At 39.0% G+C, this 16,036-nt stretch overlaps 1 protein-coding gene across 25 annotated transcripts in view; it reads right to left on the reverse strand.

Annotated features, from left to right (window-relative positions):
- Positions 1-12,598, reverse strand: part of adgrb2 (adhesion G protein-coupled receptor B2) — a 172,435-nt gene extending 159,837 nt beyond the window's left edge. For 7 of the 25 annotated variants that reach the window (XR_015864052.1, XR_015864055.1, XR_015864054.1 and 4 more), the window contains exon 1: positions 11,857-12,598. The gene's annotated coding sequence lies outside the window, so the exon portion shown is untranslated. The remainder of the gene's footprint in view (positions 1-11,856) is intronic. The other 18 variants (XM_088405480.1, XM_088405484.1, XM_088405479.1 and 15 more) reach the window with 7 other exon arrangements.
- Between the last annotated feature and the right edge of the window lie 3,438 nt (positions 12,599-16,036).

Genomic DNA, 16,036 nt, shown 5'->3' on the forward strand with positions numbered 1-16,036 from the left:
CAGTGGCAATTTTTTTTAGTTAATTTTTAGTTTATTTTTTATCACATGGGTCAATTTGACCCACAAGCAAAAAAGCAGGGTTAACGAGTGCAGGCCTCTGTCAAAATTCATTGGGAACTCTGTAATGATATCTCTTGTTAATGTTCAAAGAACAATGATTGTGGGTCAATGTGACCCGGTCTGTTTGATCATCAAAAAAGTTCACATAACGCAATGTTTGTGTGTGTATGTGTTTTTTTCCCCAAAATGGGTCAATGTGACCCACAGCAAAACAGAAGGGTTAAGCTAATGAGTGCAGGCCTCGGTTTGGAAAATTATATGAATGAATAAACTACATTGTGCCTTCATATAACTTATTTACTCAGCCATTCTTTTCACATCATTTAGCGATGCGAAATGCGCAGCATAGCTTTCTACTCATTTCAATTTTTTTTATTTTTTTTTTAGCTGGAGGGGTAATACATCAAACGAGTCCAGCGTGAGGTTAATTAGACTGTCGGCCTATGCAACTCTTCCATTTCATCCACCTGCGTAATTGATGTGGAGGCAGCAGGAGTGCCATGGGATGACACAGCCTATGGTCATGATGCTTCGTCGGGGGGGGTCGCATGCTGAGCCTCCCAAAAATATGCATATTTTCTTAAACCACCCAAAGGTGCACCTAATTATCCCACGCCAAAAGTGACCATTCGTGAGTGTATTCTTTAGCATCCCTCCATTATCGCCACCGCTTATCCTCACCGGGGTCTACCCAGATCTATCTCAGCTGACATTGGGTAAAAAAAATCGGGGTACACACAGGGCAGACGTAAAATCGATGGCGGGGCTGACACGGGGACGGACAACCGCCAATTAACCTTTTGCTTTGCCACCCCCACCCCCTCCAACCCTAACCCTAACCCCCCCAAAACCACTAAAATTCTCACTTTTGTGCCATGGTGTTGACACGGAAACGGAGCTCGAAATCAAAGTCAGCCAAACCGCGAAAACGGATCCACCCCGCCGTGTGTTTATTTTGAAATATACATACATCTTGATAGTATGCACCACTTGAGGTGCTGCAATGTGTCTCCATGGCAACGCTACAGTGTCATACAATACACACCTGGCATGTTGCGAGGCCACTCAGCAGGGTAGCGCTCTGTAATTCCACCTGCCAATTTTTCCTGCTCCAAAACCACAGAGCGAGAAGCTTTCACAAGCTAAATGTCGCCAAGAGCTACTCACAACATTACTCTGCATGTTCCGATAAGACGGTGATTCACAATCTTTTTTTTTTTGTTTTGCACCTCATTGACGCACAGGTTATGAAAGGAATCACTGCAAATAATTTTTTATTAGGGAAAAAAAAATGCAGTGCCATCTGGGTCTGATTTATTAAGTTTTTGAATTATATTTGATTTGTAGTGGTGACGCTAGGCAGATTTCATTCAGCAATACAGAAGCAAGATCATGTGACTGTTTTATTCCTGGTTCTCGTGCCGGAAAATTGAGAAAAAAAAAAAAGAAGCTAAAGACAATGTGCGCTCATAAAAAATTAAGTCAATTAAAGACGTGATGATTTGCAATTGGGCCTTTATAGCACAATTTGGCAAGAAAATGCTTCATGTTCCAATTAATTTACTCTTAATTTGAATCCTGACAGTGGATTACTGTAGTTCCCATACATTCATTTACGAAACAGCAGTGATCAGCTCGCCTGCGGGAAAATTGCGTCCATAATGGGCACATACTAAAAACAGACATTTTTTTTCAAAAAGTCGCTATAACAATTTAGCAAATCATTGGACCGCCGAGTTAGGGCGTCTCTTGTTAACGTTTTTTTCATGTTACTAAGTGGAATACTACGTTTTTTCATCCTTTACAGCATCAAGAACTGTCATGACTTGTTGGGTTGGTTGTGTTTATGTTGTTTTGCCTCCCTCTCCAGGCGTTTTTTGGTAATTGTTCATATCGGTTTTCGTCAAACTCCCTGCGCTGCAACGCATCACTAAGATGCTGGTCTGTTATTGGTCAGCGTCATGGCGTCAATAAGATGCCATCACTAAAATGCCGACATGCTAAAGACTTAGTCACCCGCGTGAGTGATTACAATATCGTATTTACTGTGCGTTTTAGTCCTTAATTCCAAGTTTAATTGGATAACCGTGGGTACCAAGATTGCCAGTGATGTTAAGGGTAGGAGTAAGAAGATAATTAGCATTAAAAACAAACCTACTGTAATTTGCTTGATATTGAAATTAATTTGCTCTTAATTTGAAAAGGATAACCTACTGTTTCTGTCACAGCATTAAACTAGATTCACCGTTACCCGCAGAAACCTTGTTAAAATCTTATGCACCCTTTTCATTTACCTTCACTTGAGAATCACCGATAAAGAACAGCCGATAAAGTCGAAAAATTAGAAACCCATAACACAACGTCTGGCATGTGACTTTATTTTCAACTTTATCCATGCAGGCATGACGAGAAAATCTCATGTTGCAAATATTCCAAGGGATGTGGGACCTTTTATTCAGATTTATGTCCTTCTTTGTGATAGATTTAGACTTGCTATTCTCTAAGCAGGAGAATAAAGATGTCATATGTCATGCGCACGTGCGGGTAATGTAATAAAGCAGCAGATGACATTGGAATTGTCCTCAAGGGCCAGATGGTGTTACAAGGGTTGGATAACGGTGCATTGGATGCTTCATGCTGGTTGGCGTCTTTGTCAAGCCTAATTCATACAAAATGGGAACAGCCTGCATGTGGGGGTAACCCTATGGAATTCACCATTTTGTACTTCGCTTGTTACCATATGCTTACAATTGACAAAATTGAATTATAAATTGGTAAATGTGTAGATATATATGTGATATGAACAAACCACAACCATAATTGCATGACGATTGAATATTATCACAAAAAAAAGTACTTTGGCAAACATAAGGTAATGTAAATGGAACAGATGGCAATTAAGAAGCACTTTTGTTTAATGTGATTTGAAAAGGTAAATTTGGCTTAAGACCTCAAAAGCTGACTGGAACAAACATGGGTATGATCATGAGACGTATGTCTCGTTGTATATTGGGACACGAAATCAATATCATGCTGGGTAATACATCATTTTTTGCACGAGACCCTATGTCCCTTTATTGAAATGCATATTTCCTAAGGACACACAAAAACACGTCGTTCATGTTCATCTTTTGTTCCCCTGTGCTCTTGTAAAACACACAGTTAAGAAATATAGCACCACCTGTTGGTCAGGAATGGAAATGTCCCTTATTTTAACACTGAGTGGCAGTGAGACACCATTATTAAATATATTAATCCATAATCATTTTTGGTCAATTGGAGATGAAAAAAAATGTCATAATGCGCCAAAATTACTCAGCTAAAGGGACTGCTATGTAAATTGTAGACCATTTTTTACAGGTGCTGCATTTATCATTGTCGGTAGCTCTGACAAACATGGCCGCCTCCGGAGAAGTGGCACCCCCCTTGTAATATAATTTAATGATAACTAGACCTATGATTATATTCAAAACATATTGTTGGTCATTAAGAATACTTTCATTTGCAAGTTTTCGAAATTTACACTCATTTAATTCATTTTTAATGAAAAACGGTCTAAATATTACACACCGTCCCTTTAAAATCTCAGATTTCTTCGGTCCTCTAAGAAATCCTTCACTACCATTTATGGCTATAGACGTCAGAGATCATATTTCATTCATTAGTTGCAGCAGAAATTTCAATTAATAAAACAATTAGATCAGCACTGCTTCACGATTCAGTGGCAGGGACAAAGAAAATAAAAAGGATATCAACTCCCTAGGAAACACGAATTATACTGCACTATTAAAAAAAAAGTTTCAAACTCTTTGGATCAATAGCGTCTTTTACCTCTTATAGTTTCAATCCCGAGGGGCTTCTATGAAAAACATAGCATGACAGGCATATAATTTTTTGGCTTGAGACATGCAGCAGATTGACCAAACAATTACCACGCGCACAGACAAATTGCAGAGTCACTGCCTTGGAAAATTCCTTACTTGGCTTCAAGTGTTATATAAAATAAAAGACTGTTTTTTTGTTTTGTTTTATGGGAGAACCTATTCCCCTCCGCGTTTGATTAATTAAAGAAGTAAATAACCATTGTGATTCCTGACAATTCATTTACTGGTGTGTCTTCGCCCTCCCGTCCTGCTTGCGGCCAAGTCGGCCCAACGACTCCCGATGAAACCCTTCCTTTCACAGTTGTTGCCAAAAGGCCTTCATTAATTATAGACAGAGGTTCCATAGGCTGCCTTTTGTTTTCCGATGATGTTTTTTAGCCCGGGCCTAGTCGCGCTTATAGAAGAGTGCGAGCCCAAACGGCGCCGACCGCAAATATTGACACAGTCACCCGAGGCCACGCCAAATGAGTGCCGCCCCAGTGACAGAGGCATCTGTGACTCCAAATGGAGCATGGCGAGCATACAAAGTAGGAGAGCGCCGTCCGCGCGGCACAGGAGAGAGAAGACACCTTTCCAATGGCTGCCAACGCCATGAGTGAAAGGCTCGATTCGTGTCAAAATTACGAACATTTCTAGAGAAATCGGGTGTGAAAAATTACGGAAGGTTGAAAATCATTGCCGAGGTCGATTGGATGAGCTGAATCTTTGGAGTGGGAAAATTGCACACCTGAAACTAACCAAATAATTTGACGGATGAAAAATCTGCAAAATATTGTTGTTGTTTTTTTTTTTTGATAAGTACGAAATGTGTGAAAATTGATCGAATTTGAAGCTACAGAGCTGAATAATTAAAATTCCGTATAGGATGTTTTTTTTTAAAATATCCCATTGTGAATGAATGGACATTTTTGAGGTAAAAGATATTGAATTTAAGAAAAATATGAAAATTAGAAATGAGAAAAATAATAGCTCATGGTGCATCAAATTTTGGAACATGTTCAAGTTGGAATGGTTTGAATCAGTGAATAAATGTAGAAGGAGTTGAATGATAATTTATAATAAAAATAAATGGTACAATAACGCAAAATCTAAACATATTCACACAAAAACATAGATGGAAAAAATATTTTTGGCGTCATTTAGGAATTGAGAGAATGTTGAAAATTTTGGAACATATTGAAGTTGGAATGGTAGTCAAGAAATGTAGGAGTTGAATGATAAATAGTATAATAAAAATAAATGGTACGATAATGAAAATTCTGAACACATTCACACAAAAACATCATGGATGGAGAAAAAATATTTTTGGCTTCATTTAGGAATTGGGAGAATGTTGAAAAATGTTCCCAAGGTTAATTAATAGAGCTAAGCGTTTAGAATTTCAAATAGGAACAATTTTTTTGAATTTCCCCATTGGGAATAAATGGCCATTTTAGGGATGAAACTAAAAATTAGGAATAAGAAAAATAACAGCTCACGACATATACAATTTAGGAAATTTTTGAAGTTGTGATGCTTTGAATACATTAAGAAACATATTCGTTAAATGATAAAATATAACGGAATACAAATAGATTGCCTGCATTGATTTAATGCTTCCTCTTTTAGTCCGCGACCCATTTTCAGAGTTACTTCCATGAAAAATAAGATGTGGAACTGGCAGATAGATTTTGTGTGTGTATGGAAGCGATAGTAGGGGGCGGCGGGTGCAAAACCGGCATTAGCGCGTGACGTGTGGGCGGGTATTGAAGATGCTATTAGTATCGCATTTACAGGCCTTATAAAAGTGTCAAAGTGTTGGGTGCTTTTCATACATCTTCAGATGATACGTGTCACGCCGTCGTTGGTGTCTCAAGCCGCAGCAGGTCCAATGATCATGCAGTGATTGCATTGTCGTCACTTTACCCCCTTTAACCTTGCAAATTCCATCACGCGTCTAGGTGAATCACATTTTGTTCACTTTCGAAAAAAATAAGTCATATTTGACAGTCGCGTTATCATATTTGTTTGCTTGTGATGTGAAGTGCCCACTTTGACGGGCGAATGATGAGAAACCTAAAAGAAAAGCATCGATGAAAAGCCGGTTGACATCTGTCACGGTATTTGACATCTTTTACCTCAAAAATGTCCATTCATTCCCAATGGGAAATTTACAAAAAATGTCCTATTTGAAATTTGTCATTTACCGACAGACGTTGGTCCTGATGGAGCCTTGTTCTGCCAACGGACGACAAACGAAGCCCGAGTGAAAAATTCTAAAACCCTCTCTGCTGGTGATGACGTAATGATGGAAGCACGGGTAAAATAAAACAATATTACCGATGAACAAACGATTACCGTTTGGTTTGGCTTGAAAAAAAAATGGCTGAGAAACAGTGCCACTGTGCCCAGTAAAGGGTTGTGTTTGTCACACATTTACCTAGTTTTAACCCTAACCTTAAGACAGATCGGGAACAAAAAAGAAGACAGCTTGCAAGTTTTTGAAGACAGCTTGCAAGTTTGGTATTTTAGCCAGAAACTTGAAGTCAAAATCAGCATTTTGCGGGCCACATAAAATGACGCGGCGGGCCAGATCAGGCCCCTGGGCCTTGAATTTGACACCTGTGTCCAATACTGACTCCACCAGGATTTAGTAGGTTAGCACAAATGAAACAATGAAGACTAACAATCAATGCCATCAATGACGTATTTACACGTTTTTATTTTAAGAGTCCACACATTCAATTCTAGATATTTAAGTAATGATTTAATACTGAGGTAACAAGGATTTAATGTCCTTAATATACCTAAGTGTCCATGTAATATTTAAAGTATCTGGGATTTAATGTCTGGACTTCAAAAAAAAAAAAAAAAAAACGTGAAAAGACGTCCTTGGCATTGAGAGTGAAAAACAAAAATCTCCACTATAGAGGACAATGTTGTGTCCACCCTAAGCATGTGAGGTATCATTTGAAAGACCATAATGTCTTCTACTCGGCCGACGAGGACGTCGTCAGGTAACTCGAATGAGTCAAACAATATACATTAAAAAGAAATGTACACAAATAAATAGGCTGGGTCTCAACACATGATTCTCGGAGTGTTTTTTTTTTTCTTGTAAAAAGAAATTGTTGATTATCAACCCCACAGGTTGGCTAAGTCTTAAACAGCCCGACTGTTAACTGCGATGTTATGAGTTGCAACGGTAACAAATGATTTGCAATTCATTAGTGAACTCGAATACTGAAGTAAAAGCGTTTACTGTCTAGCAGCAACATTGTTAAACGGAATTGCTCAAATTGGTTTTCCGGAATGCATAACACACTCGCACTGCCACTTGTTGCTATAAGCACAATTGCTGGAGCACAATCCTTTTGTGCCCTAAAGCAGGGAAAATGACTTCACATTTACTCATCCCAGCCGCATAGCCTCGCCTGCTTCAATTGTAAAAAGCCAAGAGGAACATAAATTCAGCTTGACGCGCGTACAATTCGTAAATGCTTCCATAACAACTATTAGATGGTTAATCATATACACACAATCGAATGAATGTAAACAATTTCCACCTTTGTCTTTCTGAAAAATTCGTAAAATGGCTTTAATGATTTGAACGTGGTGAAGTTGCATTAGTTTGAACCAATCAGGTAATGCTGGGGTGGGAGTGAATAATGTGTCCTCCTGAGAGCTAGCCAATTGATTTGCGTACGCTATTGTGTCCATTTTGTCTCAGCGAGACAGCAAAGTGAATTGCATCCCACTCAAATACATGAGACGTTGTTGGAAAGGTCAGGATGTCCTCGTCCAAAGGACGCGAGGATTTCGGGTAGTATCTTGAATGAGTCCAAAGATATAGACCAAAAATTGGGTCTGCAAAAAATGTCCACCGCAGCGGACACAACTGGTTCTCGGCAGGATATAAGAAGTTGGGGGGTTGGAAAATGGGGAATTTTTGGTAGATGCAATATTTTTTCAGAATGGTGAATGCATGACCCCCCCCCCCAGGAAAGAGAAAACTGGTCAAAAACTGAAAAAAATAAAGTGCATCAAAGTATCTGAAACTAAATAAAAATATGATGAAATGTATGATTTTATTGCAATTACACCAAATGACAAATATAAAGCCTTTTCCCTGGAGTCATCCAAGCCCACCTGGCATCACCCCCCCCCTCCCCAAAGGAATGAGCTGGAGGTTATGTATTTCAAATTAGAAGTGTATAACACTGATATTAAAGCTCATAACGAGAGAACTAGGGCATCATTGGGATTGAACGGACAATTTTGGGCTGAAAAAGCTTTAGTCTGAGGAAAGCGGTGAATTATCGGAAGAAGATAAATAGAAGCACACTTGGCATGATTTTTTGTAGTATATCGAAGTTGGAATTGGGAGAATTGATCGAAAAACATGGGAGGAGTTGCATGACAAAAATGCAACTAAATGAAATATAATGTTGAAAGCGACCAAAACATTAAAAATGGCGCAATATTGTTCGGCGGCACTGTGCCTCTCTGTGTCAAATGCACTCACTCCTGATGTATTTACAATAATGCCACTTGATCTCATTTTGGATTGTGGCCCTGGTGAGGATCAGTATGTCCAAGCTGGTGCCAAAAAGCACCAAGGAGGCTCATCCTAGATTTCTACAAAAAACAACCGTCACCGCTTCAGCATATTAGAAATAAACCCGAGATGTATGCGGCATGATCGTGGAACCGCTCACGATATACGGCTGTGATGTAAAAGCTCAAAACGTCAAATACAGCAACATACCGCACTCAGTCTTCTGGATCAACTGGAGACGATCTTGTTGAAAGTGACATTCAACAGGTATGCTGCTCAAATTAAGCTAGAGCTTATGCAAGCTTAGCATTTTCCTATATGTATGTTTTATTTGTGATGTTATTTAATTGGATACATGTATAATATATATAAGTAGCACTTACTATACTATTTTGTTACCAATTTTTAATATGCGTTTACAATTTTTATGTTTTTACACGTATTAGCTAATGAACATAGCTTTCTTTTGTCCGCCATTTCGACGATTTCGCCTTACGATCCCAACTCTGGAACGGATTAATTTCGTAAGGCGGGGCTCCACTCTATAAATCAAGTTTGTTAACAAGAGGAAGACAAGTAAAAAAATTTTTTATAAATGCCACTCCTTGAACTGAAAATGACATCACACTTGTTCAGGGAACAAACCAATCATAGCTCAGCTTGTCCAAACTCCAAAAACTGGCAAAAGTGACGAACGCGAAACTACTGTATACAATCCCCAACCCATTTTTTTTTAAACAAACGGTACAGGCATGTCTATCATTTATTTTTCCAGGCGATGACACAATGATTAAATTGTCACCAAAAGATGGCGCCGAGGGATACCTTCATAAAACACCAATCACCACACTTCACAGATGGGGAATTGTAGGTTCAAATTCACTGAAGCGCTTCACTAAACCATCGTCCCTGACTGCTGTTTGTCCTCTACTCAGCAGGGTTACAAATCAGCCCTCTCGCACATCCAACTCATCAGCCATCATCCCCGGGTTGCTCATCACCGCTAAAAGGGGACACGGCCCTGCCGGCTCCATTAGTTCCCAACAGCAGCCCAAAGAAATAAAAAACAAATGAGATCATTGACTGTATCTTAAATAAAAGAAGCCAATGTCAAAAATTTCAGCGAGCGGCGATATTTATTCCCCGCCCCCCTATGCGATTCCAATACGGCCGCGTCAGCACAAAATGGCAGTCGTGCAAATGTCACTTTATTGTGGTTGGAAACGTATAATATACATACGTAAACATGTTGAAAAAACAGATATGCATTTAATGAATTTAAGTACATATATCTCGTACATAGATCATTTCGAACGGTAAAAATCGTATTTTTTTTCTATTTAAAAACATGTATCGAATCGAACTAAATCGTTTCACTTTGAAATATATTGTGATCTGCATTGTATCATCATTAATTGGAGAACTACATCATATTTCAGAACTGACTGGGTCAAGAAAAAAAAAATGGTAAAATGATGACAAAAAAGGTAAAGGTAACTTTCAAACCCTGAGAAAATTGAGCCATATTCCATTGAATCAGATTGGAACTGAATGGAATCGTTCTTTCAAATCGAGTCGGGTTCCCGTTAGTTCGAGCTGAATCGTTCCACTTTCAAGTGAAATCACTCTTGAATTGTTTTGCAACCCTATGTATCGAAAAACAACGAATTATCTTATGTATTTGTAATCGTAAATGTCTATATATATATATATATATATATATATATATATATATATATATATATACATATTTCTATTTCTCCTCCACAAGGACTTTGGGTAGGGTAGGGTAACCCCAGTGAGTCTTAAGTTGTAGACCAAAAACAAATGTCCACTAGAGTGGACAAGTGACTAGGCTGGGCCTCGATATGTCCATACTTTGCAGCGATTAACTTCTTCAGCGTTCTGATTGGTAAAGTCAGGGTTAACAGCACCACCTGTTGTTCGGCATGCACATGGCAGCGTGCATCTCATCCAATAGTGAATTTATTTGAATGCACTGTGTGACACTATAGAGACAAGTGAACTGAAGTATCGGAGTGAATGCTTTGAGGCTCTTTTTTAAGACCCAGCGGTGACATTGCGGCATGATTTCCGCTACCGTCAACAGGCGCCCGAAGATAAACCGGACCCAAAACACGTGCGAAGTGATGACTTATCTTCCAAGGGACTCCCCGCGCGTGGTTTAACCCACTCGTGACCCCATTGAGCCACACGTAAAAATAGAGCGTCAATTGAAGAAGACACAGGGGGCGGTGCAAACTGCTTATTTTTCATCATAGCGACAGGAAAACCAATGTCATATATTAGTGCAGGATTTTTTTCCCCTCATACTGCAAATTATGTGGCTTATTTTAGCTTCTTTTCAGTTATTCCACAAAGGTATGACAATAAAGCAATAGTGGACACTTTATTAGACACAAACAGCACAATTTAGTTTTGTGAATTTAACTCATTCACTGCCATTTACGTACGATTGACGTCAAAGATCCATTTTCGCTAGGCTGGCGGTGAATTATTTAATTATTCTCCTTGTCACTATCTAATAATATGCATATAGTAAAAATGCACTCTTTGCAGTGAATAACAGTCTGTCATTTCACGTAAGAATATAGAACTCATTCAGTGCCAATGACGGCTATGGCCGTCAAAGATCTATTTTTGCTGGGCTGGCAGTGAGTGAGTTAATTATTCTACTTGTCACTATGAAATAATACAAATGCATAAGTTTGCAGTACATCACAGACTCGCGTAAGAGCATTTAACTCATTCACTGCCAATCACTGCTATGGACGTCAAAGATCTATTTTTACTGGACTGGCAGTGAACGAGTTAAAAGCAGAGCAGTAGAGAGGGAAAAAAATGAGATAAAAGTGATTTATTTTCTACTCGTAATTGATTAGAGTGTTTATTATTGTGGATGTGGCGGTTTGAAGCCACTGCATCAAAGTGGGGGGTATTTTTCATGTGTTGCTTTCACATGTGGCTTGAAAAAAAGAAAAAAAAAGTCGAAGTATGAGAAACCTGCCGCACCACTGACCACGAAATTAGAAATGACGTCAAATCGCTGTTTTAATCTCATTAGACTGTGCAGGTGTACCTAATAAAGTGGCCGACGAGCGTAGCTGTTTGTCACAGTGTGGCTGCGGCATTCAGCGGATCAACTCTACTCGTTAAAAAATGCACCACAAGCCCAATGAATTGTGCTCCTTAACCGGCCACGCGTGACCGCACATCGGGCTTCATTTCTGAGAAGCTCGTCGGATTTTACAGGCTAAGCACCGCTATCATCATCTTCATAATCATCATCATCTGGCAAGATAAAAAAAAATCAATAGATTAGCCCCAAACAGCAAAGATTATGAGCACAATTACCTGATCGTGGTCAGAAGTAGTTATTTGATGTAACGACTAATCCCCGAACGGTTCCGTGGATCCAAATTAAGTTTCTCATCCATGGCACGTCTCAGGTGCGGAGAGCGAGATAGACTATCACTCATTCATTCATTCATTCTGAATGCAGCTCCGGAATCTTCTCCACACTAATGTTCTTGGCGGGCATTCCATAAGTAAATATTCATAAGAAGAAGAATATGGGGAATTAAAAACAAAGATAAAACAGGGGATGTGGGCTACAGGGGCGTCAAATCATAAAGTAGGCATGAGTCGAAAACACACACAAAAAAAGATCAACACAAAAGGGTGATGGAAAGAAAAGAAAAAGCGAGAAAAGGATAGTTAAAAAAAACATAAATCCATGTCATATATCTCCATGGTTTGGCGCATGTATATTCCAAAGCAGACAGGCTGCAGCAGAAGCGGCAACGGAGTGGGAGAGTGCTTCTTCTTCTTCTTTTTTTTTTTTTTTGTTTTCTCGACCGATGCCCGGTATTCCAAGTCCAAGGGACCTCTTGATTTGTCGCAAAAACAAAAAGCCCGAAAGATTCAAAGGAAGCAGGCGCAGCTGACGGCCCCTTTTGGCTTTCTCCGTGCAGTCATAGCGGGGGCGAGAAGATCTGCGGTGCTTTTCGGGGAGAGTATCCACAGGCAGTGGCTCTCGGTCGGCATCTGCCTCCTCTGCAGTCGCTTCTCAAGCGGAGGAAGGAAGCGCGCCCCCGCCGCCCTCCACCCGGGAATCGTCAGGCTCGTTCACGAAAGACGCCCCCCCCCACAACGCTCGTATGTCGCCCACTCTAGTTTGCATGGTGAATCGTGACGTCTGCACGCGCATTTTGCGAAAAATACACAAGCACTCGCGCCTAATGGGAACGTTATAGTGACTTGGCTGGACATTTAATTAGATACACCTGCAACGTCTTTCTAAAACGGTGCCCCCCCATTTTGATTTCGTCATGTGAAGTGTAATTGCATTAAAATAGGGATCGGCATCTTTTTTTCAGCTGTAAACTAACATTTAACCTGTATAAACGTTTTTTTTTAAACAGTTATCAGTTGTTTAAATTGCTTTTCTTGAAGGCTTACCATTTAGTGGGGGTCACCCCCCCACCCCCCTCCCTCCAAAAAAAAAAAACCCAGGCCTTGTTTTTTTTTTTTGTCACGTGAAGTTTAATTGCAATAAAACTATCAGCATTTTTGCTTAAGTTTCAGGCACTTTGATGCATTTTTTTTGGTTTTAGACTTATAGTGGTTCTTGCAAATGGGCTGTAAAAATGTCTCCGTTTTGCCCTATTTGCTATGTGGCCATGCTTTCTTTTTCCCATAAAAATCGGATGTTTCAAAACCTTTTTATTTATTTCTTTTTTTAACCCAAACCTCCGGTTTTGTGGTTGCATGTAACCAGCTTTTAATGGAGATTTGCCTCTTTTTATTCCCGCCAAAGATGCAGATATCGATGACGTTTCTTTCTTTCCTTAATAGTAAAAAGGATACAGATGTAGGTAGGCTTATACAAATTTTATGGATAATAATCTTTTATATAGTCACTGTGTCAAGTTGGGGGGGGCAAGAAGTTTTCGCTTTTCTGGGGGTTTGGAATAATATAATTGAGAAGCAGTGGTTTATGGTAAAAAGAATAAAGTTTTAAGTATAATTATCATGGAGGCGCCATAGGGATGATGGATTAATATTTAAAAATAATATTGATATTATTAATATTTAATTTGTTTTGTTTTGTTAGCAGTTTTTTTTACATGTAAATAGGCATTTTTTTTTCTTTTTTTATTTGTGTGTCATTATGATACAACAACTTTTTAATCCTGAAATTTCCTTTGTATTTAGATATTTTTCTAAAGAGTTTTTTTTTTTTTTAATTATTCCATTTCATAACCAGAGATGTTTGTAAGCAGACGTATCATCGCACTGAAAAAAAAAGTCAGTTGACTCTACAAGAAGTAAACATTTTTTCAGCGCATGTAAACAAACCATAGCCGGCAATGCAAATCAAAAACACTTGAATATGATTCACCACGTGAGATGGCCAATGGAATGCGGCCTATACATAACGCTAACCCAATTTACCTCCTCATGCGTAATATCCACAATAGTAGGCAAACATCCCTCAAAGCTGACACGCCGGCATCCTCATACATCAAGTCATCAGAACAACAGCGCCTCCAAATAACCGCATCACCAGAAAGTGACATTTTTCATTAACCTCAACAGCCTCTCCGACACAGACATAATAATCACATTGTCGAGAGTCTTCAAAGTTTTTTTTTTTTAATGCTGTGAACCGTGTTTGTGTTGAGGGAACACTTGAAGAAAAAGGTCAAGTGCGAGCCATCATAAAGGTCACCGACTTGTCAGATTCATTCATTTGGGAAAGCCATCATCAAAATCAATTTAAGATTTATTATGATTCATGAAATTGGATTCAACTCAGACGTGGTTTACACCGCAATTGTTATTAGATTCACTACTAAATGAGACTGTTCATATAAGTAGTGTTGCTAGGATTTCAGCACTATGGATAGCTCGCATGAAGTTGGAAACGCTTCCTTTCGTGATTTTGGCATTTGGGATTGTACAAGTTTGTATGACTTTATTTATTTACATTAAAGGAAAATTTTGCACTTAAAAAAAACTGTTGATTTTAATTGACCTGAGAGTAAATGAGAAAACTGCATTTATCATTGTATGTAGCTATAAAAAACATGGCTGCCTCCAGAGAAGTGCCATCACCCATGTAAAATTATTTAACGATAACTAGACCTATGATTATATTTAAAACATACTGTTGGTCATTAATAACACATTAATCTGCAAGTTTTTGAGATTTAAAATCATTTAATGAAAAATGGTCTAAATCTTACACACTGTCCCTTTAAAAAAAAAAAAAAAAAAAAAAGAAACAGCACCCGAGGAAAGTCAACCAATCAGAGACAAACAAAACGCATGACTGACAAGGTGAATATCATAGCTCATGGGCAAAACCTATACCCTCCACCATCTACTCTGTGAAAAAAAAATATCCCATCTAAGTCAGTCCAGGTCATAAAGCAGACTTAGAAAATACCAAGATGTGAAAATTCTGGACAAAGAGTGCAAACAAAAGATCAATGATTTAAAATTACCAACTCTTTTTTTTGGCAAAGTTCTAAAGTAAAAGTCATTCCAGCTTATAATATGTGAACTAAGAGTCATTTTAGTTCAAACGGCATCATCCACATCACTAGACCAATTGAGAAATCAAGATACAGAAAGCTGTACAAATTTTGGTCAAAATGTACCAACACATTATAAGGTCAAATAATTAAAGCAAATACCTTTTGATAAAGTTCAGGTGGGAACTAAGAGTCATTTCAGGTCATACGGCATCACCCACATCACTAGACCAACTGAGAAAATACCAACATGCGCAAAGCTGTACAATTTTTGGTGCCAACACATTATAAGGTCGAGAAATCAAAGCTAAAAACTTTTGATAGAGTTCAGGTGCGAACTAAGCGTCATCATCCACATCACTAGACCAACTGAGAAATGAAGATGCAGAAAGCTGTACAAATTTTGGTCAAATAACCAAAGCAAATACCTTTTGATAAAGTTCAGTTGCGTGCTAAGAGTCATTTCAAGTCTTACGGCATTATCCGCATCATTAGACCAACTGAGAAAAAATATCAGGATGCAGCTGTGGAAATCCTGGACAAATCCTGCCAGCTAAAAAAGAATTACAACAATAGCTTTACCATCTCAAACACATATACAGTAATACGCAACAATATAGTTTTATGAAGTAACCAACAGGGTAAATCGTGTATTGACTACACTGCACCGTGCTTATTAACTTCATAAACAATCTCCCACATCCAGACAATATGCTTGGAAATCCGTGGCCGACCCGCATGCTTCAGGAAGCAGCTAGGTCGCCCGTTCTTCTTGTCCGCGCGCCAAGACGCGCATAGCGCACACGTACACGTAACATGCATCAGCACAAGTCAGAGGAGCCCCTTGACCCGATTATCCCCCATCTGCCGTAGCCGCGGGGCTTCCTCCCGTACGGACGTTCCGTGAAGAACGCCGAGAGGTCACGATGTGAAAACGCTAATCGTCAGAGTGCGGCGAAAAAAATAGTTGCTACCATAAACTTCAAATTCAA

This window comes from Hippichthys cyanospilos, chromosome 21 (assembly GCF_059441005.1).
Source record: "Hippichthys cyanospilos isolate Australia breed blue-spotted pipefish chromosome 21, RoL_Hcya_1.0, whole genome shotgun sequence".
Taxonomy (NCBI): domain Eukaryota; kingdom Metazoa; phylum Chordata; class Actinopteri; order Syngnathiformes; family Syngnathidae; genus Hippichthys; species Hippichthys cyanospilos.